The sequence below is a fragment of the Ornithorhynchus anatinus genome, chromosome 19, assembly GCF_004115215.2.
Source record: "Ornithorhynchus anatinus isolate Pmale09 chromosome 19, mOrnAna1.pri.v4, whole genome shotgun sequence".
NCBI lineage: Eukaryota > Metazoa > Chordata > Mammalia > Monotremata > Ornithorhynchidae > Ornithorhynchus > Ornithorhynchus anatinus.
In genome coordinates, this window is record NC_041746.1 from 23,445,767 (window position 1) to 23,473,736 (window position 27,970).

The 27,970-nt window shown below is 43.6% G+C and overlaps 1 long non-coding RNA gene across 1 annotated transcript in view; it reads left to right on the plus strand.

Moving 5' to 3' along the window:
* Positions 1-3,839: 3,839 nt before the first annotated feature.
* LOC114805752 overlaps positions 3,840-27,970 on the plus strand; it is a 39,914-nt gene continuing 15,783 nt past the window's right edge. Inside the window, exon 1 of the long non-coding RNA XR_003753772.1 lies at positions 3,840-3,896. This is a non-coding gene — a long non-coding RNA (uncharacterized LOC114805752). The remainder of the gene's footprint in view (positions 3,897-27,970) is intronic.

The following is a 27,970-nucleotide window of genomic DNA, read 5'->3' on the forward strand; positions in this document are numbered from 1 at the left end:
TCCAAAGTTAATTTATGTTACTCTGCAATTAACTAACATAAAGGTGAAAAAATATGACAGGCCTAAGGTAGGAGCTGAAACTCATAAATCTGGGGTATCTTAACTCACGGTGCTTTAGTGAGAGTTCTGGGCTTCTTCCTTCTCTTACGATTGGATAGAAAGTTTTCCTTGGAATAATTCACCGGGATTCTGTTGATCGGGAAAAATGAAATAATTGATCTCCTTTCTCTCGAAGTGTGGAAATGCCAGAGCAGGGGGATTTGGTGGGCATCTTTGGACAGAGGAGAAAGGGTCAGAAATGCATCCTGCAAAGTCTTGGTAGCTACTTAACTCAGATTTCCTCAGTGGCAGGTTAAATAGACTTTGATGGATAAATAGGGGAATAGCGATTGTAGTATTTGTTAAGTGTTTTACTATGTGCCAAGCATCACTGCTTAGATAATCAGGGTATCCAGAGCTTAGATAATCAGGTCAGATGCAACCTCTGTCCCATAAGGGGCTCACGGTCCTAAGTAGGAGGAAGAAGAGGTATTGAATCCCCATTTTACAGATGAAGAAACTGAGGCGCAGAGAAGCGAAGTGACTTAATCGTAATGACTGTGGTATTTAGTAAGTACTTACTATGCTCCAGGCACTGTACTAAGAGCTGGGGTAGGTACAAGGTAATCGGGTTGGAAATGGCCCCCGTCCCACATGGGGCTCCTAGTCTTAATTCCCATTTTGCAGATGAAGTACCTGAGGCACAGAGAAGTGCAGTGATCTGTCCAGGTCGCACAGCAGACAAGTGGCAGAGCAGGAATTAGACCCCAGACCCTTCTGACTCCCAGGCCTGTGCCCTTTCCAGTAAGTCACTCTGTCACTCAAGCACACTTCCCAAAATATGCGTCAGTGTGCTAGGAGACTCATACCCTAGCCCTGGTTCTTCTGCTTACTTTATTGGATCGGCAGAAGGTTCTCATATCACCCTTAAATTTGCTTTTACATCAGCATCAGGAACGACTGGTCCCTCAGAGCAAACTAAGTCTGGAGGGAGGCCTGAGGAGAAGCCAATGTCACAGAGCTCCTGAGAGAGTTTGCCCCGATCTCGCCCTACTAAACATGTTCCAGGAACCCACATGTCAGCACATTAGCCTCATTCACAATGATTATAATAATAAAAAGTATTTATCAAACGTTTACTCCGGGCTAAGCACTGAGGGTGAGGCGATACAATCAGATTGGACACAGTCCCCGTCTCACATGACGCTCACAGTCTACGGAGATTTGGGGACAGAACGGATATTTTATCTCAGTTGTAGAAATGAGAAAACTGAGTCACAGAGAAGTTAAGCAACTCGTCCAAAGTCACACAGCAGGCAATCAATCAGTCAACAACGGTATTTATTGAGCCCCTACTGTGTGCAGAGCACTACTGTAGGTGCTTGGGAGAGTCTACAGAGTTGGTAGACACGTTCCCTATCCACAACAAGCTAGTGATTCTCGGGCCCAGGCTCTTTCCACTAGGCCACATCGCTTCCCCACACCGGTTTCTGAATCTGAGCTCTTCGTCTTCTCTTCATTCAAAAGGAGTTGATGTGAAGAGTGCTGACTTTTCCCAGGGATGTGGTTTAGGGCAGAGCTCAAGGCCAAATATGGTAATACCGTGATCCTGGAACTCGTGGAAGGTGGAAATGATGACTTTGGCTCCCATGCAGCAAACGGGAGAGCAGGCTGCTGTCCAGACAAAAAGAGTTCAGGGTTTAAAGAGTTTAGTACAGTTGTCTGCATGCAGAAAGAACTCAATACACAGTATTGATTGATTGACCGAGAAGGCAGAGCCCCTGGTCAGAAAGAGTTGAGAACAGTTAGCCTAGTGGATAGAGCACGGCCCCGGGAGTCAGAAGGACCTTGCTCTGCCACGTGTCTGCTACGTGACCTAGCGCTAGTCACTTCACTTCTCTGTGCCTCAATTCCCTCATCTGTAAAATGGGGATTAAGATCATGAGCCCCACGTGGGACGTGGACTGTGTCCGACCTCATATCTACCCCACTGCTTCGTACGAGGTAAGAAAGCCCCTCCATAGGATTGGAAGAATCATTCAGGGGAGGTGATGTAAAACACTCTCCATTTATGGAGGCCTGTTAAAAACAGATATCTACGAAGAGCGTATGCCCTCTTCCAACTGCTGGTGCTTGTGAGGTTGCTGAATAGGGCTTAAACATCTTAGCATCTTTGCCCCTCAAACCAAGAGTGCAGCTGTTTTGAATAGAATCCATTCAGTCTGCCCTTGCTTTCAGGAAGCTAGAAGGTAATGACTTTTCTCCCCTCTGCTTTCTTGTCAGCGGAGTTCAGTGGCACCTATGTCGAGGGCTGGAATCAGCACTTTCTGGAACCTTCGGGGAACCTCAGGGGTGAAATGGATCGGGAGAGATCAGACTCCCATTGTACTTCCAGGCCAGATGGAAGAGATGTGTCAGTCACCCACGTGATATTGTGAGGAAAGAATTGCTCCCACTGAAAACGTCACAGAATCCCCTACTTTTTCTTTTCATCGCCAGAGCCTCGCTCTCCCCTCTGATCTCTGAGAAGAAGACTAATTGTGGCATTTCTTAAGCACTTACTTCATGCCAGACACTGTACTAAGCACTGGGGTAGATAAAAAATAATCAGGTTGGACACAGTCTATATCCTACATGGGGCTCACAGTCTTCATCTCTATTTTACAGATGAAGAAACTGAGGCACAGAGAAGTGAAGTGGCCGGGCCAAGGAGACACAGCAGACCAATGACAGAATGGCCAGAGAATGATAATGAACTTTTGAACATGTTTTCACCAGCTAGAAGGGGGTCCTTTGAAGCCTAAAAAATAGCGCAAAATGTGAAGCTATGATCTTAGTTCTGATTTTTCGAGGAAAGAATTTCCAATCAAAGCCACCAAAAATGGTAAAGGGCTTGAGTACGATGTCACTGTTAAATAAATTTACAAGAGAGGAGGTGAACTAATTAATACATCGATCAATCAAATTGTGTGCAGTGCATTGTATTAAGTGCTTGGGAGATTACAACATGTTCCCTGCCCACAACAAGCTTTAAAAACAGAATATAAATATAATAAAATTCCCACAAAATGAGAGAAGAAATGAAAAAATCTAAAACGTTCCGAGAAGTCCTAGAGCTTAGTTGAGAGACTCATTAAGAGATTGCCACAGTAATGCAATAGTCAAAGAGTAATCAATCCATCAGTTGTACTTATTGATTGCTTACTGTGTGTAGAACATTGTACTAAGCAGTTAGGAAAGTAGAATACAACAGAGTTGGTAGATGAGATCCCTGCTCACAAAGACCTTATGGTCTATAGAGGGAGACAGACATTAAAAAAAAATACAGATAAGGAAAATAGGAGAGTATAAGGATATTTATTTAAGGGCTGTGGGGTTGGGGTGATTATCAGAGTGCTTAAGCGATACACAGCCAAATGTATAGTCGACAGAGGGAAGAGAAAGGGTGGTTAAATGAGAATTTACTCAACAAAGACCTTTTGGAGGAGGTGTGATTTTAGGTGACTTTTGAGAGTGGAAAGGATGAGAAGAGCTAAATTATTTCATAAAAGCCCCCATAGCCATCTAATTTATTTAAATACTATAGAAAGAGGAAGGAGTTTATTTCTTGTAACTAAGATCGCGTAACTAGGAGAGAGGAAGTTATATAAAAGACACTAGTTATCTAATCACTTGGCCACTGAGCAAGGTGGGCTAATTGTGAACCTTGAATGATTAAAGAGAACCAGCTGAGGACTTGGGAAAATGGGTGTAGGCAATGAAAAGAAGCTATAAAAGGAGAAAGAGAAGGTGGTAGTCTTTTGGCTGCTCCTCTTGGCTGAAGGAGGCAGAGGATTAAAACATGTTGTGGAGGATCTGTAAGTTACAGGCTGAGTAAAATTCTTTAACACATACAAGAGGGAAATCCCTATTGGCTTTTGAGGGATGTGTATATTTGGGGCCAAATGGTTTAACTTGGATTTTGTCTTCTGCCTCTTATTTACTTAATCTCTTTTCCTTTTTCTATCTCTTAATATTCTGGGTAGTTTATACCTGGTTATTTGGTTGGTAGATGAATGAAACAGGACAAGAACTTCTGTGTGTGAGCCCTGAAACTTCTCTAGGTGGATATTGTTTGGCCCCAACAGTTAAATGAAGGCAATGCCCCCACCCAACCCTGACTAAGTAATGGTGATAATGTTTATCAAGTGTTTGCTAGGTGCAGAACACTGTGCTAAGTGCTGGGAAAGAACTCACAGATAGGAATTAGACATAGTCTGAGGGGGTGTGCCTAAAAAAGGAGGACTAGACTACACTGTTTCTTGTCCTGTGACGGTGGTAGTAATAACCAAAAGGAGCCTCCTTGGAAAACCCTCTATAACGTGCCCCATCTCCTCCATTGGGAAAACCTTGTGTGGGGAGGGGTAAGAAGCTGGAAATTATCCAGGTAACTGAATCCTACACAAAATAATAATGTTTATTAAGTGCTTCCTACCTGTTGAGCACTGGGGTGGATACTAAGTAATCAGGTTGTCCCACGGGGGGCTCACAGTTTTCATCCCCATCTTACAGATGAGGTAACTGAAATTAAAGTTTAAGTGACTTGCCCAAGGTCACACAGCAGACAAGTGGCAGAGCTGGGATTAGAACCCATGTCCTCTGACTCCCAAGCCCGTGCTCTTTCCACTGAGCCACGCTGCTTCTCTAGAAGTGATCCATTGGGAAAGCGAGGAGGGTGAGAATATGAAATTTTTCAGAGAAGTAGCGTGGCTTAGTGGATAGAGCAGGAGTTGGGGAATCCAGACCTGGATTCTAATTCTGGCTCTGTCACAAGACTGTTGTGTGACCTTGGGCAAGTCACTTAACTTCTTTGTGCCTCAGTTCCCTCATCTGCAAAAAGGGGATTAAGAGTGTGAGCCCCTTGAGGGACGGGGACGGTCTCCAACCTGATTAACTTGTATCTATTCCAGTGTTTCCAACAGTGCTTGACCCAAAGTGCTTAACAAGTACCATAAATATTACTTCAGGGAACTTCACCCTAGGCTTAAATTCTCTGGTGTCCAAAAATGAGTCATGTGGAATAATAAGGTCACGTAGCGGGCAGGGGTCATAGCAGGGATTAGAACCCAGATCCTTCTGACTCTCAGGCTTGTGCTCTAACTCCTGAACCACACTGCTTCTAAATGCTGGAGAACCGTGACAGACTAGTCTGGGCAGGAGGAGGAAATGGGGAGAGCAGTTTTTCCTGTAACAGAAGCTTTGTGAAGACAGAGATATGAGAGAGTGCTGAAAATATGTGGGATAAACTCGCTGGTGGAACCAAAATCTACCTTTATCCCATAGGAAGCATCATGGCCTAGTAGAAAGAGCAGAGGCCTGGGAGTCAGAGGATTTGTGTTATAATCTTACTCGGCCATTTGTCTGCTGTGTGACTTAGGGCAAGACACTTGGCTGGGCCTCAGTTTCCTCACCTGAAAAATGGGGATGCCATAACTGTCCTCTCTTCCACTTAGACTGGCCCCTGGAGGGCAGGGATTCTGTCCAACCTGAAACCTGTATCTACCCCAGTGCTTACAACAGTGCTTGACTAGTAAGCACTGAACAGATAACATTATTATTAATTACTGTGGTAGGGTGTGCCAATCCTGCCTTGATCTCTTCAGCCCCCTTTGCTTTTATTGATAAGCGCTCACCATCAATAACATCATCTTCAAATGTGAAAGAAAGAAATAGTTCCTTCATCTCAGTCAAGAATTCTGTATCCCACGGGCAATATGTGAATTCTTCTTACAAACAATTTAGATCTTGTAGCATAAGTCCTCTGGCATGGACTGTAGCATCGGTGAAGTAGTTCCATATCCTTAAGGTCTACTGGGGGTTTATGAGCAGATACCCTTTTCTGGGTTTTTTTTATGGTAGTAGTTATATCAGGTACAGGGAACAGCATGGCTTAGTGGAAAGAGCATGGGCTTGGGAGTCACAGGATGTGGGTTCTAATCCTAGCTCTGCCACTGGACTGCTGGGTCACCTTGGGCAAGCCGCTTAACTTCTCTGTGCCTCAGTTACCTCATCTGGAAAATGGGATTAAGACTGTGAGCCTCACGTGGGACAACCTGATCACCTTGTATCTACCCCTGTGCTTAGAATAATGTTAGTAAGCACTTAACAAACACCAGCTAATTAGTATTATTGTTATCATGTACCTTAAGTGCTGGGTAAATACAAACTAATCAGATTAGACACAGTCCCTTTGCTACATGGGGCTCATTCTGAATCCCCATTTTATAGATGAGGTAAATGAGGCAGAGAGAAGTGAAGTGACCTGCCCAAGGTTACCCAGCAGACAACTGGTGGATCTGGGATTAGAACCCAGTTCCTTCTGACTCGCAGGCCCATGGTCTATTAGACCACACTGCTTATCTCTTTTCCCTATACCTTCCCTCCGCAGTCGAATGGTAGCATCATTTACTAATTTCAGTCACTTCTGTACATTAGTTCTTCACTCTTGTGAGCCACCCTTTTTTCCCTCCTCTTAAAAAAAATATTTAATTTTGAAATTAACAGAGCTTTCATGAGAGCGTCATACCCTTAACGAAAGCTCAGGAAAAACCATCTTTATACTCAAATCTAAACTTATTAAAAATAAATTACCTGCAAAATTGTGTGAAATCAAATTCTATTTTCAGGAATGCAGTATCTATTGGGCGAACCTCTGGGGGCAATGGATATATTAATGATGGAAATCTAATTGGGAAGTCCATCTCCCAGGGTACCTTCTCAAGATTGCCTCCTCGTTAAGCCAGGAACTCTGATGGAGATAAAAAGATGGTCTCTGTCAAGGTGAAAGCTCGTCCGAGGTAGTGAGCATCCCGATTTAATTGAGATGATAGAATTTGTTCATACTCAACTGAATCAACTTGAAAAAATTTAGCGGTATGGAAATGTTTCAGACATAACATTGAAAAGTCACTAGCACCTGTGAATAGCCCGTCAATTAGTGGTATTAAGGGCTTACTCTGTGCAGACCTTGTACTAAGCATTTGCGAAAATACGATACAGCAGAGTTGGCAGGCGCTGTTCCCTGCCCACGGTGAGCTTATAGTCTAGAGACATCCTGATTTAAATGAGGTGATTAGAATTTAAATGTTCTCAACTCTGTAAACTTAAACTTGAGTGAAATGTAGAAATATTACAGACATGCAATGGGAAAGTCACTAGCAACCATGAATAGTCCATAGGATAAGGAGATGCTTCTGCTCTAATGCAAACTCCACCCTTAAGTGGTTGTGTAAAAAACAAGATCTCTGTTCCAGCTCAGCTAGAGACAGATTCTGGAATTTGGGGCAAATCAGTTAATGTCTCAACACAATGGACTCGGCATTGAGAAGTGGGGAAAATAAATGTGAACTTTCCCAATCTCTCCAAGATACTGCAATGAGATAAGAAAATCTTTGGCAGTGGAGGTTCCTTAAAAGGATGATAGTAAGACTAAAAATAACATAATGAGAAACAGTGTTGCCTAGTGGGAAGAGAATGGGTCTGGGTTTTAAGCCCGGCTCTGCCACTTGTCTGCTGTGTGATCTTGGGCAAATCACTTCTCTGCCTGTTACCTCATCTGTAAAATGGGGATGAAGGCTCTGAGCTCCATGTGGGATAGGGAAGGGGGGGAGGAGATGGGATTAGAACCCAGGTCCTATGACTCTAGGCCACACTGCTTCTACTTTATACATATGGATGGTTTTTTTCTCAACAGAAGTGCCACAAAAAAGTACCTAATTTAAAACCCTTAAGATTTTTATAGTTTAAATAAGTTAAATATTCTTTATAAATAATGCCAACATTTCTGGGAGGGACTGGCTTTATCATCTCCCTTTTCAAGATTGGAAAATGGAGACCCCCGAAAGGTTAAGTTAAATTATCTCTGCCTTCATTATTATTTATTGTAATGAGCTTCAAAAGCTGGGAAGCGTGATTCTTGTATGTTACCAATAAGCTTGACATGTTGTTACTGTGACATAAAATGGAAATGGTTTTAAAAATAGAAAATGTCATAACATAAAATATCTGTTGGCCATTAGTACCAGACCAGTTAGTTTAAACAAAAACCTAAGCATAATCACGATGTAGGCTGCAAGGTGGTAATTATTTAATAACAACAGAAGCAAGCTAAATGTAGAATAATTATACAGTTTAGCCGTACTCAAATGTAAACTCCTGGATGCAAAGCAAAAGCTTCTTAGTAATTACACTTGTCATTAAACAGTAAATTCAATTGGTATCTAATCTGCAGGGACAAATAAGCATGTACTGCCATAGATACATTCTAATTACATGGCTATTTGTACCCAGTAAAAGTAAGATAATGCCGTAAATTCTAACAGAAAGTTTTATTCTCCAGTGCAAGTTGATGGGCGACACATCGATACTAAACTTCATATTTCTGCATTCAGAGCCAGAGGCCATTATATTTAGTCATTCTAAAATGTCAAAATTTGATTCTAGATTTTTTGTGATTGAGGTTTAGTCCTTGTTAAGCACCTTTCTATGCTAAATTTTCAAAAAGAAATTCTAGTAAGGGGGCTCAAGGCTCCCTTGTCACCATAGGGTGGATAGTGGTGTTTTCTTTCTCACAAGCCTTGGTATTATCCTCAAGTCATCTGTCATTCAACCCCCATGTTAAAGATGTCACCAAATCCTGTCAGTTGTCCTTGAAGGCACTATTAAAGTCTGCCCTTTCCTCTCCATCCAAACTGTTACACTACTGATCCAAGCACTTACCCTAACCCGCCTTGATTATTGCATCAGCCTCCTTGCTAAACACCCTGCCTCCTGTCTCTCCCCACTCCAGTCCATTCTTCATTTTGCTGCCTGGGTCATTTTTCTTTTTTTTTTTTTAAAAAAAAAGGTTCAGTCCATGCCATCCCCACTCCTCAATCTCCTATACTTGCCCGTCCACCTCCACATCAAGCAAACTCCTTTACCATCAGCTTTAAAACACTCAATCAGCTTGCCCCCTACTACCTTAACTTGTGGATTTCCTATCATAGTTTAGCAGCACATTTGGCTCTTCTAGGGCCAGTTTACTCACTGTGCCTTGATCTCATCTATTTCACCTCCAATTCCTTGCTCACATCCTCTCTCCCCCTCCAGAGACAGCAGACCATCACTCTCCCTACCTTCAAAGCCTTATTCAAATCCTATCTTCAAGTGACCTTCCCTGGTTAAGCCCTCTTTTTCCCAGACTCCCTTTCCCTCGTGCATTAGTTATTCCCTCCTGCATTACCTTTTAAGCACTTGATATTCACCCTACTCCAGCCCCAGAGTACTTATGTACATATTCATAATTTATTTATTATTCAAAGTCTGGCTCCTCCTCTAGAGTGTAAGGTCTGTGTGGGCAGGGAGCATGTCTACCACCTCAGTTGTAGGCAGTAAGCTTGTTGTGGGCAGGAAGTGTTTGTTTATTGCTGTACTGTACTCTCCCAAATGCTTAGTACGGTGCTCTGTAACTCACCCAAGCACTTAATACAGTGCTCTGCATATGGCGTACATTAAATGCCATTTAATTTATTTATGGAATTAAGTGCTTACTATATGTGAAACACTGTTCTAAGTGCTAGGGTAGATATAAGTTCATCAGGTCAGACCCAGTTCCTGTCCTACATGGGACTCACAGCGTTAAGTAGGAGGGAGAACAGACATTGAATCCCCATTTTGCAGTTGAGTAAACTGAGGCCCAGAGAAGCCAAGTGACTTGCCCAAAGTCACAGAGCGGACAGTTGGCCGAGCTGGGATTAGAACTGAGATCCTCTGACTCCCAGGCCTGTGTTGTTTCCACTAGGCGACACTGCTTACCACTGATATGGAAACCGAAAAGGAGCGTACCAGTAAAAAATAAATTCTACCTTTCCCTCGTCTGTTCTCTGAGATGACCTCTAGAATTCTCCATTGCTACCAACCCGTATTTAGACTTCTCATAATTCCCTGAGTCTTCAGAGTAATCAACAGTATTTATTGAGCACTTACTAAGGGCTTAAGAGAATATAATGCAACAGAGTTAGCAGATGTGTTCTGTGCCCACAATGATCTTAAAGTCTAGAAGGGGAGACAGACATTAATATGAACAAGTAATTTATCAAAGTATGTGCATAAATGCTGTGGGGTTGAGGGAGGGGAGAATATCAAATTCCCAAGGGTCATAGATCTCAGTGCAGACAAGAAGATAGAATCCAGTGTGTCTCCAAACCTATTTTGGGTATTCGTTCAGTGGTATTTGAGTCCCGCTATGTACTAAGCCCTGGGAGAGGGTACAGTAAGGCATGAATAAGGTAATTCCACACTTTCAGTAGGCTCACAGTCTCAAAGCATTATCTGGGTAGAGTGACAGGCATATGAGCAAATATTCGAATGATTTAAGACCTTGGGCTTAACTTGGTTAACAGTGAAATACTGCCTAAATGTTTTTACTATTTCTTACAATTTCCAGAAAGGAGGATTGGAATATAACTTGATTCCTTGGGGGAACATAATTTTGAGACAATTAACCGTGATTTCTCCTCCTTGCGAATCCTCTGACTGGAATTTTTAACTATTTGAATAGGGCTTCTCGTAGGAATGATACCGGGACAACTTATACCGGGGTGAATGGTGACTGCATGGACCATCATTATTTTTGTTTCCACACTTCCCTTGAAATTGAAAAAGTATCAGAACTCTTTCAAGGCAACACTCGAAAGAGAAATTGGCTGAAATTCCAAGTCAGTGGCTTTTCAGACTGGGTTGTTTACCTGACCAAAGTGATTGGGGTAGAAACTGTAGCCTCAGTTGCTATTAAGCCCATACTTTGTGCTTACCACTGGAAAAGTACATGAGTGAGATGGATACAGTCCCCTGGCCCCCAATGAACTCACAGTCTAAGAATTGGCAACAGACCCACAAGGAAAGACAAAAAAAAAAAAAGGCAAAAATAAATGTGACCGAAGCAGCAGATTATCCAGCTAAGCTCAACAGTCATAGACATCACAGCTCACCTTCTCTAGACTGTAAGCTTGTTGCAGGCAAGGGATGTTTCTGTTATATTGTACTTCCCCAAGTGATTAGTATTGTGCTTTGCACACAGTAAAGGTTCAATAAATAAATAAATGTCCTAAAAGTTGAAAAGGCTACATGCTTCCATTGGTCGATTCCTTCCAAGCTGGATGAGGGGCTCATGGGAGTTTCTGTTGCATGGGGAATAGGGCAGTTCCTCTCATACACAGTAAGACCCAGAGGTCTCTAGCTCCATCAAAAAATCTTTATTATATCTTCAATTCCCACAATACCCAACACTCTCATTCCAACAAAACTTCCATTCACACAATAATAAGAATAATCGTGATATTTAAGCACTATATCCTGAGTTCTGGGGTAGATACAATATAATCAGGCCAGACACTCTCTCCCTATCATATATGGGGTTTGCAGTCTAAGTAGGAGGGAGAACAAGTTTGATTCCCTATTTTATAGATGAGGAAACTGAGGCACAGAGAAGTTACCCAACTTGCCCAAGGTTGCCCAGCAGGCAAGTGGCAGCAGGATTAGCATCCAAGTCCTCTGATGCCCAGGCCTGCATTCTTTCCACTAAGCCTTGCTGCTTCACATTTTATTTAAATATTCAGGAGAATTAAAACTTACTATTAAATAGGATTTTTTAAGGGGTCTAGACAAATAGGATTTATTCTGTCTTTCAAGGTGTGAGTTTCTTAGTCACTGTCTTTGTAGATTTTATTTTTATATTCCATCGCTAGGGTAATGAGGCTGTTTGATAAATGTTCTAGAGCAGTGATTGAGTTGGATTTTCCTGGCTACCTGTGGGACTGTGATCATTTTACTTCATGTTCACCTTTCAGATGTTAATCATATAATTAATTTTGGATTATCAGCTTTTTTAGTTAAAGCTTAATCTTTCAATTTTCGCCCCCACAAACAAACATCTTTTGATCTAATTTACCCAAGAGTTGAATCCTGACCCCCTAAAGAGATGCGGGGCCTTGTTTAGGGCTGGCTTTGGCAGAGTATGGTTTTAATAGGTTATTGACTCATTACGTCTTAAAGAGCCAGCGGGACCATCCCCCGCAAAGCACTGGAGGATTGTTCATTGATTTCTCTTTTTAACTCGTCATCTCCAGGCATTTAGACAATGATATACGCTTGACAAACCTAATATTTCATTTTCCATCTGGGGACCCTGGGCAGAAATTAAAGGGAAGAAAAGGCAAATGGACAGATACGAAGCAGAAAATGATGATGAATAGAGCAAAGGAGGATGGGACGAATTCAGCCGAGAACAAACCTTGCGTGAACTGTTGTCAGCCCATTCCCTCCTGACTCCAAACCTCGCTCCCAAGAGGTGACGAGGAACAGAAATGGAGCCTGTTTATCCAGAAAGAAGAACCTGGATTTAGCCACGAAACAAGATCCAGACAAAACAGGAGCCAAATCCAGGGTAACTACTTCTGGGGAAACAAAACAGATAGGTAAAACAGTCTTCACCTTCCTGACTGCCAATAGAATCTGTGCTTGGCTTTACTGAGAAGCAGCATGGCCTAGTGGGAAGAGCACAAGCCTGGGAATCAGAAGACCTGGGTTCTAATCCTTGTTCTGCCACTCGTCTGCTGTGATTCTGGGTGGACAGTGGGAAGCATGAGATTAAGGTAAAGTGAGAGCTTTTGACTTGAAAGCGGGGAGGGAGTTTGAGGTAGGAGAGAGCAAGGAGTGGACCGTCGAAGAGACGAGAAGTTCCAGGGAGAAATTTGGCTGCGAAGGACCAAAACGTGTGCTGAGGTCCTACTAGTGTCTGACAATACATAAGCAGATGAAAGGGTGGAGATGAAGTTGGTAATTGATGACGGTGGTGGTAGTGATGCAGCAAGAAAGAAAAAATGTTAAGCAAATGATGGCCTGATTCACAACTTTCAGGTCCTGGTCAAGTCACAGGCTGTCTTGGCTGAACAGTAAACTTCTTGCGGGCAGGGAATGTATCTACTCACTGTGTTGTATTTTGCTCTTCCGAGCACTTACAACAGTGTTCTGCAAGCAGTAAGTGCTCAAATGCCACTGATAGATTGACTGACCTCTAGAAAAAAAGATATATTCTGTCTTTATTCCTTTCTTGGCCATGAATTCTTTAAATAATGCTTGCCTCATTTTTTATTTAAGGGTAACTGAGTGGTTAGTATAGATAACTTCATCTGGAAGAAGGATGGAATCATTTAAATCTCTGGCACCACCTAGGTTTTGTCATTCAGTGCTTTTTCTGCTTTACATTCAGCAAGTTTTGGTTATAACATCCTTTTTTTTAAAAAAAAAAAAAAGAAAAGAAAGAGGAAAGTGAAGGGATTAGGTATAATGACCCCTACATTCATTGTCATGCAGAGTGCATAGCTGCAAGTGTTCACAACACTAAGCCACTTCCTTTCAAATTGAAAATAGACATAGGGCCAATCTGAATGTAACCTTTTTTTAGTCCCCTGATGTTGCAAACCCTCTGACCTCTCCACAAGCATTTAAGCATTCGGGAAAGTCGGAAAAAATTTAAAACCAAATTGCAAGCCAATCCCTCCATAGAAATTACAAGTCACACATTTTGTCATAAATTTTGCGAAGGCAAGAAGTGATCTCTATAAAGGGACAAGCTTAATCATTATTCAGGAAGAGAAAGCACCTGGCCCAACCCTGACTGCCAATTTAATTGATTACTGTTCCCTTTTTTTTTTTCCTTTTGCTATTTTGTGAGAAACAAAAAGCCCTTGGGAATACGAACAACATTTCTTTCACAATTGTTTTCCTTCATAAACTATCCTGTTCTGAAGGGATGGATGAATGGTTAAAAATCCATTACTAAACCTATGGATGACTTTTAAGAGGGCCTTTGGGGCATTTTAAAAATATTATAGAAGGACACAGATACATTGGGAAGCCGGATGATATTCAAGTTAAATTGCTTGGGTGAAATATACAGGGACTATCGAATGTGTGAAGGGAGGGAACAAGCTTTGCTCAGTTTCTCAACATTAGCATTTGGGCTGAAATAGGTTGAAATCTTTATCCACACTCTGGCATCCATTTAACTGCCTCTGACCTTGCCCTAATCAGTTAATGTGTCCAATGGAGAAGAAATGATGTTCTTCCAAGAGCTTGAGGGCAGTAGACATCTTCAGATCTGGGAAAAGCAGCATGGCCTAGTGGAGAGAGCATAGGCCTGGATCTGAATCCCTGTTCTGCCACTTTTTTATGGTATTTGTTGTGCATTTCCTATATATCAAACACCGTTCTAAGATCCCCATGTGGGACATGGATTTTGTCCACCCTGACCAGCTTTTATCTACCCCAGTGCTTAGTTCAATGCCTAGCACATAGTAAGCACTTAACACCATTTTTTTAAAAAATTCAAAAGTGAAAGTCCCAAGTAAACTTTTTGGAGGGTTCACCAAAGAAATGGTAGCATTTTTTTGGTTTGGGTATCACATTTGTCCTAGGATTAAAAGCTGCAATAAACAACTCAGTGCTGACATTCATTGCTGCACTGTAAAATGGGCTAAAAGAAAGTTGGCTCCCAGCCACCTCCCGTAGCTTAGTGGTGAGCACAAGAGACTAGTAGTCAAGAGACCTGGATAAGTCTGGATAAGTCTGTGCCTCAGTCTCCCTCTGGAAAAAGAGGATTTAAAGATCTTTTCTCCCTCCCTCTTACACTGTGAGGCCTGTATGGGTTAGGGACTTTGTCTGATCTGATTATTTTGTATATACCCCAGGGCAGGACACGTAGTGAGCATTTAATAAATACTATGGCCATCACAGGCCCCTGGCAACATGCAGCAAAGACTTCATAGTTTTCCATCATACCCCAAACGAGAGGCATTGTTTTTTAGAGACTCCTCAAAGCCGTCTCAGGATTCTATAGGCACGTAGCACTCGATGACGTTGGTTGAACAAGCATCCAGTGGGAAGACAGATTTTTATTCTAATCGTTGAGAGGTTGGACCAAGAGGATGACAGATAGAGATGAAAGACAATGAAGTGCCTTGGAAACCAACTTGGACCAGAAGGAGAAAAGAGATTATTGCAGCTGAAATGGTCACATGGAATTCCCAGGACCTTCCCTTTAGCTTCCCACCCCCGCACCTCCGCACAACCCTTCCCTGTTCTGAAACAGAACTCTCTAAGACCCAATGGACATGCACAAAAATTGAAATCGATCCCAGTGGTAACGGTCTTTAAAACTTTCAAGGACATGAACCTGTTTGGGGAGGTATAAACATGTTCTCAGAGGGCTATAGGATCAAACTGTTTCTGAATCAATTACTTTTTATTTATTAATAGTATTTGCCAAGCACTTACTATGTGTCAGCCACTGAGGTAGATACCAGCTAAACAGGGTGGATACAGTCCTTGTCTCACATGGGGTTCATAGCCTTAATCCCCATTTCACATTTTACTCCTTTTTCAGAAGAGTGATGGTCTTGTTTGGAGTCACACAGCAGACAGGTGGAGGATTTGGGATTAGAACCCAGGTCTTTCAGACTCCCGGGCCTGGGCTCTATCCACTAGGCCATGCTGCTTCTCAAACAAACTGAGGGCCTAAAACATAGCTTTCTCTGAAAAGAGAGGCAAGGCAAGCCTCCAGCTTTAAGAAATCAGTACAGTACTTACATTGGCCTTTTCAGAGAGTCCCATTTCTATTATATTTTTAATTAACATTTTAATCCCTTAAAATCATTTAATCCCCCAGGAGCACACAATGCGGTAGAATCTCAGCTAAGAAAAGTGTCAAAAGAGATAATAGCTAAAATGAACGGTTTTATGCTATATCAGGTTTCCAAATTAGTCTTTTATTTAAAGAGGCCCCTGTCTTTTCTTTTAGGGGCAAAAATCTTGAAGGGAAGAATGTGTGTGCTCTAAATCACCAACCAGATGAAGTCTTGATTTAGTTGTTGCTCTCAGAAACGAGTTGTTTATTGGAAAGGTAGAGTATCCTTTGTGTCAAGCAGCACTAAGAATAAATTTGGGTGTTCTTCTCCTCTTCCAAATCTCTTCATCCTCTCCCCATCCTCCCTGTCCTGCTCCTCTTGCCTTCTTTCCTCTCCCTCCTCCTTCTCCTGCAGCTGCCTCAAAGACCTTTGAAAATTCTGTCTGTGCTGCAGGGCTCCCTACGCATTGATCTCTTCCAGGGATTCCGTTCAGAACAGCCCAGGCAGTTTTTGCACAGAAGCAATTAGAGACATCCGACAGAAGGCTGGAATGCCTAACAGGGCAGAGAACGGTGTGCAGAGGGAAGTAAACCTTCTCCTTTCTTAACCCCATTCAAAACAGGCCGACATCCTCTCTACGACAGGCTCAATGACTTGATGAACTTTGCGCGCAAAAACTTGAGCCTTACGGTTGCAATGTGTTATTGGGTTGGAAGGGGGTGTGTGAAATTGGAGAAAATCCACTCTTAGGTAAGGATGGCAATAACTATTTTAAAACCCCTTCCCCTGTGCATTGTACTAAGTGACAATGTGCCTTCTTGAAATTCTGTAATTAGACTTTGGAGACATATGTTAATAAATGAGTGGGGGTGACTCACATGGAAGCAAGCCTACATCTTCCCACAAAAGAGCTGCATTCTTTCCTTTACAGAATCCTTAGAGCACGGGCTTTGGAGTCAGGGCTCATGAGTTCAAATCCCAGCTCTGCCACTTGTCAGCTGTGTGACTCTGGGCAAGTCACTTAACTTCTCTGTGCCTCAGTTCCCTCATCTGTAAAATGGGGATTAAGACTGTGAGCCCCACGTGGGACAACCTGATTCCCCTGTGTTTACCCCAGCGCTTAGAACAGTGCTCTGCACATAGTAAGCGCTTAACAAATACCAACATTATTATTATTATTACAAATGTTTCTCTTTATGTTTGTCCATTTCTGCTAGCTTTTCTCTTTCCCTCAAGCCCTGTGGGAGAAAAGAACTGATGGTCTTACTAGTAGCCCCAAAATGTTGAAAAAAGACACTCGCTGAAGATTGGGTTTTTTATTGAGAAGCAGAGAAGTAGCGTGGCATAGTGGATAGAGCGCAGGCCTGGGAGTCGGAAGGTCATGGGTTCTAATCCTGGCTCTGCCACTTATCTCCCATGTGACCATGGGAAAATCACTTCACTTCTCTGGGCTTCAGTTCCCTCATCTGTAAAATGAAGGTCAAGGCTGTGAACCCATTGTGGCACAGGTAATGTGTCCAACCTGCTTTTTGTGTATTCCTCCCACTGCTCAGTACAGTGCTTGGCAAATAGTAAGCACTTAACAAATACCATAACTATTATTATTACTACTGTTCTCTCTTCCCAAAATGCTCTTTGTAGTGACAGTCTGACATCTTTGAGAGAGGCCCTGAGTTCAGATTGAGGAGAGCTGAGCTCTGAGGAAGTTCTGGGCAGCAAAGCTAATGGGAATTGGGGTTTGTGGGGCCAAGGAAATGAGGTGTCTGTCACACATCCCCTCTGCCTAGCGAAGACTAAATTGGAGGGAAAGATGTCCACTTCAGCCCTCATCTTTCACCATGAGAAAAGTATCAAGAGGTCTCCTGCAATCTTTTCATAGAGCTTAATTTTATCACTGTTGAGATGTCTGTCTTGGGGATTTCCTATACTTTCTTGATATTGTGAATGCTACACATTTAAAAGATACACTCATTTTATCACTAATGCCAAAGGTTAGTGACAGTAGTATTTATTGAGCACTTACTGAGTAAAAATTGGTTGGCTTTTTAAAAATAATAGGCTAATAAGGCAGCTAATGAGTGGCAGCAAGTTCTAGTGGAAAGAGCATGGACCTGGGAGTCTGAGGAGCTGGGTTCTAATCTTACCTCTGCCACTTGCCTGCTGGGTGATCTTGGGCAAGTCACAACTTCTCTGTGCTTCGGGTTCATTATTTGTAAAATGGGGATTCAATCCTACTCCCTGCTACTTAGACCGTGAGCCCCATATAGGATAGGGACTGTATCCAGCCTGATGATCTTGTCTCTACCCCAGAGCTCGGTACAGTGCTTGACCCAAAGTAAATGCTTACCACACACCATGATTATTATAAGGGACAGTTTGAGTGATCTAATGAAAAAAGTGCCCCTTTGCCCAGTTCCACCTGACTTTGAAACTTGTTAAACAGAAGCCTTGGAGTATCCTGGCCAAAATACTGATTTTTATCATTTAGAGAAAAAAATAATTGTTCAAAATGCGTATGTGAAATGAGATGTTTTATAGAAGTTAAAAATATTAGATCAGTAAGCCTTCCAGGAAGTCTCATTTTGGAACCAGAACATGAGCGGTTTTTTTTCCTCTTCTAATCATTCTTCTAATCTTCTCTTGCAAAGGTATTCTGAAACTTGAGATCTCGATGTCTTTTTAGCAACTTCCCATTTTTAGTAAAATGGGATTGACATTTCCCTGGCTCGCCCATCCTCTAAATTTGAGGCTGGAGGAGGGGCCTTTCTCCAAACATGAAAGGACTGCCCATTCTGACAGTCTGTCTTCTTGGTCCAGGCAGAACGAGAGAAACAGAAGGCATCTCAATGCCTAAAGAACCTGCTCCGTCTCCGTGTATAGTGCATGATCCGGAAAGGAGAGGAGCATGGCCTAGTGTCTGGAGCACGGGCCTAAGAGCCAGAAAGACCTAATCCTGGCTCTGCCACTTGTCTGTTGTGTGACCTTGGGCAAGTTAGTTTACCTTTCTGTGCCTCAGTTCCCTTGTCTGTAAAATGGGGTTTGAGGCGGTGGGGCAGGGACTATGTCCAACCTGATTAGCTTGTCTCTACCTCAGCACTTAGAACAGTGCCTGTCGCATAGTAAGCACTTAAATACCGTGGAAAAAATAAAAAGGAGAGCAGCACTGAGGCTTCACATGAACGGGCTGAGCCTTTAAGGAACAGCGTGGCACAAAGGTCCATTGTGCACGGAGATAAGTGTGGGATAAATGGCCGTCACTGTCACTGAGGTGATTGTCCGGTGAGGCACCATTCGTTCCCCGGCCGGGCCTGAATTCCTTTGTGGTTCATCAGGGCCTGTTGGTGCCACGGAGAGTGTCATGATCTCTTTTTTCACTCGGGCCAGATGGCGTCCTTTTTGAGGCCTTTCTAATACCCGGTTTTCCACATGTAAAACCCCTGGGAAAATGACCTAACTCACAGCTGTTTAGTGAGGCATGAGCAGCTATTTAGAAAGCCCCTGTCAGGACCGAAGAGATCGTACCAACTCTCCTTGTAGGGGGGAGAGCGAAACCAGCAACGGAGTGATTGCAGACTGGTTTTTGTGTGTGTGTTTTTTTAACTTCTGGAAGCGTCTCGATCGCATGATGTGAGGGGCAGGTTTGACCAGTCAGGGGCTGAAGGATGGGGGGTTGGAAAGGGGGGGACGGGGGCGAGGAGCATCACGGGAGACGGCAAGTGACCCGGGCGACTGTTGTTTTCACCGCAGAAGTTTTCCCTTCCTGCTGAGCAGATGGCGTGAATGAGAACATAGAATGTGGTCCAGAAAGGTCGCGGGGAAGGACACAAGTGAAGGATTCCCTAGCTTGCCGCGAGGAGCCTGTGGAGAGGGAGGGGCCCAAGGATTAAAAGGGGCTGGAGAAAGTGGAAACTTTTGATGTGTAGGGCTTGCGTTAAGCCTGAATGGGAAGATTCCTGGAGGAGAGTAGGCTTGCAGGTGTGATATTTAGAAAGCTACAGGCCTTTCGAGGAGACGGAGCGATTTTGAGAGGGCAGTTACGTGGCCTTGGGGAGGGTAACTAATTTCACGCCTAATATTTGAGGGTGATTATGCATAATAGGTGATGTTAAGGCAGCTGAGAGATCATCTCCCACCCGGCACCATCAGGCAAGATTAGAAAGAATGACCTTATGCTCTTGAGTCCAGCCTTTTGGGAGAGTGGGCATGGCATTACCCGATCTTCACCTCTAGTCTGTAAGCTTGTTGTGGGCAAAGAATGTGTCTGTTATATTCTGCTGGACTCTCCCAAGCATTTAATGCAGTGCTCTGCACACAGTAAATGCTCAATAGATGATTTATTGATTCTCGTTTAGCATTTCAACTGCTTTTTCCCCTTTGGGATGTGTAAAGTGACCTTCTCCCTCTCTCTCTCCAGGCTCCAAACTACTCGTTGCCCGTTCACTGAACCACTAAGGAAGAAACGGTTCATCTTGTTTCTTTGGGGCCACCTGGATACTTTAAGAACATTTCCAAATCCAGGTGTTCACCAAACGGTGACTTCTGCAGCGTAGCCTAGTGGATAGAGCAAGGGTCTGGGAGTGAGAAGGACCTGGGTTCTAATCCCAGTTCCTCCATGTGTGTGCTGTGTGACTTTAGGCAGGTCACTTCATTTCTCTGTGCTTCAGGTACCTCATCTGTAAAATGGAGATTAAGACTGTGAGCCCCTAAGGGACACGAACCGTCAGTCATTCATATTTATTGAGCGCTTACTGTGTGCAGAGCACTGTACTCAGTGCTTAGGAGAAACCAATATAACAGACACAGTGGACTTACAGTCTACAGGGACTGTCCAACCTGAATAGCTTATATCTACCTTAGCACTTAGTACAGTGCTTGGTACATAGTAAATGCTTAACAAATATCCTATAAGGAAAAAGAAATGGAATTTGATAGGAATCTTGGCCGAGTCCAGCATCCCTATTCAGTCGGTTTGTTCATTCACTTATAAAGTGGCTCAAAGAGAAAAAACTCTTCCCAGTGTGACGCTATTTTTCTCCTATTCTCCTTTTCCCTAATAGTATCAAAAAGTGCCCATGTACTTAAACAGCCAGTCCAGGGAAGGGTTTTTCCAAGAAATTAGAAAAGAACCTACAGAATCTGGTTTGAATAGTCATCATTAACAGGGCTTATTGAGTGCTTACTAGTTACAGAACACTGAACTTCAGCACAGGTTATTAAGGTTGTTGGAGAAAACTTTCAAGACTCTGCCTGATGATCTTTTTAGAATAACGTTGACCATATAGAAATAGCCAAGCATGAACCCGGAGGACAGAACAGCATTTTGGAATCACGTGTTTCTCGATCTTCCTCTAGAGAGTCTGCCTAATCCATCCGGCTAGATACAAAACTTGACCAAAAACAAAGTGTTCAGCCATCAGAGTTTCCTTCGACCTGCAAATCACTGGCATGTACATGCTTTATTCCAGTTTGGTAACTTGCAGATTATCGATTTTATCATTTGCCTGACATTTCACAGGGCGCTGCCTCTCTGACATAAAATATTCAGTGTTTATGCTGTGATGTGAGCTGTCATAAAGTGAGGCGACATTCCATAAACTTCTAAGGGGAAAAACAATTTGATGAGATGCAGTCCAACTTGGACTTTGTTGTGTTCTAACAGGGTTTGTTTCCCTCATCAATCAATCAGCGGCATCTACTGAGTGCTTGTGTGCAGAGCACTGTACTAAGCACTTACAATACAACAGAGTTGGTAGACAGGTTTCCTGCCCACAGTGAGCTTAAAGCCTAGAGGGGGAGACCGACATGAATATAAATAATTTGTGGATAAGTACGTAAGTGCTGTGGGGCTGAGTGACGGGTGAATAAAAGGTGCAAATCCAAGGGGCGCCGCAGAAAGGAGAGAGGGGGAAAAAGAGGGGAAAAAGAAGGCTTAAATGGGGAAAATCATCCTCAAAAGCATCTATCAAGAGGCAGACGTAGGTTTGTGTCATGTAAATGTTCAGCAAAATGGAGGGAATTGATCAGCACACAATCGCATTAAAGGCATACTTTGATTCTATTTTGTTCTTGAGCCTAATCATAAAGGTCAGTGGAAACAGAGGCTAATGGATGATTTCGATGTACATGAATTTACCTTCTACTTCTAAACGTCTCCTATTCTGAGTCAGAATTCAGAGCAAACTGCACGTTTCCTGAACAGCCTCCTTCTCTCTGACAGTTCCACGTTCGCTGGGAGATATGGATGTGTTCGGAGGCTTCCGAGGTTGTTTGAGATCTGATGCCACGTGTGTTTTGGAAGAACACAGCTCCTAAATTTCCAGGAAAAAAAAATACGGCCCGGGTTTTATAGAGTGTGGTGTGGGCTATGAAAAGGGATGTTTATGATGGGATTTAATGTGCGCATGAGGCAGGCTTTAAAGAAGGGAGGGATTTAGTGTTCTAAAGGAAAAACCACCCCGTGGAATTTCACTGAAGATGGGTGGAAATCACCATCTGACTGAAGTCTTGTCTTTGACAACAGCACTGAGAAAAGCAAGAAAAAATATCATCTCCCCTTGGTTTGCATTCGATCTGCCCTCTTTGCTACTTCCAAGTCCCTATGTCCCAGTGCACAAACAACCTGAGAAGTAGCATGGCCTAGAGGATGGAGCACCAGCCTGGAGTCGGAGGACCTGAGTTCTAATCCCGGCTCTGCCCCTTGTCTGCTGTGTGACTCTGGGCAAGTCACTGAAGTTCTCTGGGCCTCAGCTACCTCATCTGGAAAATGAGGGTTAAGACTGCGAGCCCTATGGGGGACATGGGTAGAGCAATGTCCTGGGACTCAGAAGGACCTAGGTTCTAGTCATGGCTCTGCCCCTTGTTTGCTGTGTATGACCCTGGACAAGTCATTTCACTTCTCTGTACCTCAGTTACCCATCTGTTAAATGGGGAATAAGACTGCGAGCCCTATGTGGGACAAGTCGGCGCTTAATAAATACCATTAAAAACGTGAACCCTAAAACCCCCATAGGTGTGAATTTTAGCTGCCACAGATCTGGGCCAGATTCACACCTTAGAATCTGAAGGTTATATTTTAAATGCTGTTTCATTAAGGGAAGCTCTTCCTCTAGGCTGTAAATTCATCATGGGCAGGGAGTGTGTCTCCTTCTCCCAAATGCTTAGTACAGTGCCCTGCACACAGTATGCACTCAATAAATATGATTAAATGGTATTTATTGAGCTTCTTTTTTAAAGGCAATTTAAGCCAGGCCCAGTGCTAAATGCTGGAGTAGATGCAAGGTAGTTTGGACACGATCTGTGCCCCTCAAGGGATCTCACACTCATAATTGCCATTATACAGAAGAAGTAACTGAGGCCCAGAGAGGTTCAGTGACTTGCCCAAGGTCACACAGCATACAAGTGGTAGAGCTGTGATTAGAACTCAGGTCCCCTGTCTCTCAAACCTGTGTTCTTGCCTCCAGGCTACTCTGCCGCTTCAATGCTGCCAACCCAGGAATCTAGATCTGCCTCTGACAGGCTGTTTAGGGGTATTATTTTGGTTCCGGCTTGTGAGAGAGATTGGCGAGAGGATAGACTTTATTCCACATGACAGGAGTTTTATGGGATGAGATAAATACTTAATAGTTTCTATTTACTGCAGACCAGTTAAAGATTACATGACTTTTTGTCAAATTTTATCTTTGCCATTTTATCAGCTTTTGTAGCCTTGACACTTCCTAAATCCTTTTCTCAAGCGACCTGAAGGAAAAAACCTGGGTCTTTTTCCACACAGTGACCTGCCGGGGAGAAGAAAGCCACTGGATGCCGAGGACCAGGAGTCACTAGGAACAGGCTTCACACACCCTATTCGATCGAGCAATCAATCCATCAATCAATTAACTAACCCAGTAGTCTTCATTGAGTTCCTAATGAGCACCAAGTCCTTGGTAGAATACAAGAGGATATACACATTTCCTGTTCTCAAGGAATTTACATTCTGATGGGGAAGACCAAAATGATTTACACGGAGGAGGAGGAGGAGGAAGAAAAACAAGGGAATAACAAGAAGTAGTAAAAATATGTCAAGTTGAGATGCTGAATGATTATTTAAAGCTCAAATAAACATGCATTTGGTGGTGAGTGGTGAGGATCGGAATTAAATACACACTGAAAATGTGTCTTTGGATTGGTACCGTAGAGTATTGTGAATTAATTGGAGAAGGCTTGCTGGAGGATGTGAACTTTTAGGGAGGAGGAGGGGAAAGAGGAAAAGGGGGAGAAGGAAGGGGAGGAGGAGAAGATGGGGGGGAAAAGGAAAAAGGGGAGCAAGAGAAGAAGAGGAAGCAGAAGAAGAGAAGAAAGAGAAGGTGGGAAGGGAGGAGGAAAAGAAGGAAGCAAAGAAGTGAGGGAAAGGAGGAGGAGGGGACAGGAGGAGAAGAGGAAGGAAGTGAGGAAGCGGAAAAGTGGATTCAGGAGGGAAAATGAGCCTGTCAGAGAGAGACCAGATATTTAACCCCCATTTTACAGATCAGAGGCACATGTTGAGTTTGAGGTGCTGGAGGAGTATCCCAGTGGAGATGTCCTAAAGTCAAGAGGAGATACGGGATTGTAGATTAGGTGAGAGAGAGATTTAGCAAACACCCATGTAAACTGAAACCCTTCGAGAGGGTGAGCTTCCAAAGAGAATGAGGGGAAAAACAAGAAAAATAGGAGGCTTTAGAGCGGAACCTTGCAGACAGGCAAAGTTAGGAGAAGAGAGGATGGACCCAAGGCAGAATAACTTTCCACTGACTCACTTGGAAATTAAAATTAATCAAACAATGGCATTTTTTATGGTATTTAAGTGTTTACTTTGTACCAGACACTGTACTAAGCACTGGGATAGATGCGACGTATTCAGGTTGGACTCGGTCCCTGTCCCACATAAGGCTAAAGGTCTTAATCCCCATTCTCCAGATGTGGTAACAGAGACCCAGAGAAGTGATGTGATTTGTCTGTGGCCACACAGCAGTCAAGGGGCAGAACCAGGATTAGAACCTAGGTTCATCTGACTCCCAGGCCTGTGCTCTATCCACTAGGCCACACTACTTGAGTGCTTACAGTGCTCTGCACCCACTACTGGTGTTTGGGAGAGTACAAGCAGTGTGGCCTAATGGAAAGAGCACGGATCTGGGAGTCAGAGGACCTGGGTTCTAATCCCAGCTCCGCCACTTGTCTGTGTGACCACGGAGAAGTCGCATCACGCCTCTTTTACCTCCCGTGGAAAATGAGGATGGCTGTGAGCCCAACGTGGACTGTGTCCAACCCAATTATCTTGTACCAGTGCTTGCTTACTTAGTACAGTGCCTGGTCCATAGTAAGCGCTTAACAAATGCCATTATTACGGTGTTAGTCAATCCCATCCCTATCCTCAAGAAACCATATTTCCAAACTCCACCAGTAGACCTTTCTGCTTTTGCAGCCCTAGATAGAGCTACAGGTTCCTCATCTGACCCTGGTGGGGTCAAAAGGAAAACTCTCCCTTACGGAAGTGTCTGAGAGCACTCTGAGGCCCATCCTGTAGCACCAGATAGAAGAGCTGTCCGTGTTAGCCCCACCCACCTCCCCAGACCAAAGGGTCCCAAGGGCTGAAGCGAAGAAGGATGATGGAAGCTCGGCTGAAAGGGTCTGGTCACGGCCCAGTTGCGACCTGGTTAATGCCACGCCGGAGCAGTTAGATCTCTGAACAACGGGTGGTTAAACGTAAAAGCGGAAGCACTCGATTCTGAAATTGCGACGAATAATTACCGGGTTTAACGTAACACGAAATGGGTGAGAGGGGAGGCCCATATCATCAGAGAAATGTAAACATAATACTGCCTGCACCTCTCTAATAAGAATTGATGTGGTGTGTCATTTGTAATTTAATCAGCAACATTACATCTTGATAGTAAAACAAGCTCCACTAACAAATTCTCTGTGAAGTGAGATTACCACACGCACAAAATACACAGCAGCGCATCGGTTGGGATGTCAGCTGATAAATCGTAGGAATGGAAAGGTCCCCCCAGCTGATTCCTTAGCAGAATATATTGCTCTTAATATCTTACCCTCACCTGAGACTCAGGGCGATCTCTAGGTAGAAAGGAGTGAATGCTGGATGCGGCTCTATAGCCCGACTTAATAGATGTCCCGTAGAATGTGCCTGTATGCTTAAATGGGTATTGTATTCCTTGGGTACGTGAGTGGCGTGTTTTTCCTTTATCTGGAAGTCTCCATTAACTGAGCCTGGGTCTCACGTTGTCAGTGGAGCAGGATCTCCCCCTCTAGACTGTAAGCTCGATGTGGGCAGGGAATGTCTGGGATATTGTTCTACTGTACTCTCCCAAGCACTTAGTACAGTGCTCTGCACACTGTAAGCACTCAGTAAATACGATGGATTGATCAGGGGTCTGACAAGGCAGGATTTGGTCGAATGGGCTTTTTCAAGGAAAGGTGCCACAGCAATGCAGAAAACAATTCAAACCGCATGCCAAGATCCATCAATAGTACGTAGTGAGTGTTTACTGTGTGGGTAGAGCACTGTATGAAAATGTCTTCTTCACTGTTCCGAATAGAGTTATTATTTTCAAGATAAGGGATTGTAGAAAATACGGTAGATTAATCAGCTACTCTTACACACTGCTAAAATTTCATTATCAGTAATAAAAATAATAATAATGACACTAATAAAGTGTTTATTATCTGTACTAAGAACTGGAGCAGATGCAAGAAAATTAGACATAGTCCTTGTCCCACACGGGGCTCACAGCCTAAGAAGAAGGGAGAACAGGGATTTTATCTCCTTTTTCCAGACAATGAAACTGAGGCACACAGCAGCAAAGTGACTTGCCACTTAGATGTCTTACTGGCAACTCAAATTTAACCTGTCCCAAATAGAACCCCTCATCTTGCCACCCAAACCCTCTCCTTTCTGACTTTACCTTTGCTGTAGACGGCACCACCATCTTCCCTATCTCACAAGCCCATAAACTTTGCATTATCCGTGACTCTTCTCTCTCACGCAACCCAGCTATTCAGTCGACAGGCTGACATCTTTCAATCTTACTTGGACCACATCTCTAGAATCCGCCCCATCCAAATTGCTACCAGGCCGTTCCAGAGTTTTGTCATATCCTGCCTCAACTACTGCATCAGCTTCCTTGCTGGCCTCCCTGCCTCCGGCCTCTTCCTCTTTCCAGTCCGCACTTGGATCTGTTGCTCAGATCGTTATTTGAAGAAATCAGTTCATTCATATCTTCCCACTCATAAACTTCCAATGCTTGCCTATCCATCTTTACATCTCTAGAATGGAAGCTTGTCGGGGACAGGGAATGTGTCTGTTTATTGTGCCGTACTCTCCCAAGCATTTAATACAGTTCTCTGCCCACAGCGCTTAATGAATACGACTGAGTGAAGGAATATATCAGATAGAAGCTCCTCACCACAGGCTTTAAGGTACACAGTCAGCTCTCCCCTTCTTATCTAACTACAACCCAGCCTGTATACTTTCCTGCCCTCACCCCCATCTACTTTTTGTGCTTCAATCTCTTCTCTCTTACCACTAACCCCTTACTCTCATCCTCCCTCCTGTCTGGCACTCCCTTCCCTTCGTATTTGACCCCCCTCTTCCTCAAAGCCCAGCTAAACATCACATCCCCTCCAGGAAGCCTTCCCTGATTAATCTCTCATTTCCCCACCCTATTCACCCTCTCTCTTCCATCACATCTGCACTCGGGTCTGTATCCCTTAATCGCTCTGATACTCATTCTACCCCCAGCCCCACAGCACTTATGGACATTTCCTGGTATCAGTCAGTTGATTATTGGTATTTATTGAGAGCTTACTATGTGCAGACTACTGTACTGAGTGCTTGAGAGAGCACAGTATAACAGAATAAGCAGTCGCGTTTCCTGCCCATAGCAAGCTTTCAGTCTTGAGGGGGAGTCTGATGTTATACTCGGCTGTTTCCCCCACCTGTAATTTGCTTTACTGTCTGCCCCAGTGTATGAGCTCCTTGAGGGCAGAGATAAATATAATGATGGTATTTGTTAAGCGCTTACTATGTGCCAAGCACTGGGAGCCCGTTGTTGGGCAGGGACTGTCTCTATCTGCTGTCGTATGGTACAGTCCAAGCGCTTAATGATAATAATGTTGGTATCTGTTAAGCGCTCACTATGGGCCGAGCACTGTTCTAAGCGCTGGGGTAGACACAGGGGAATCAGGTTGTC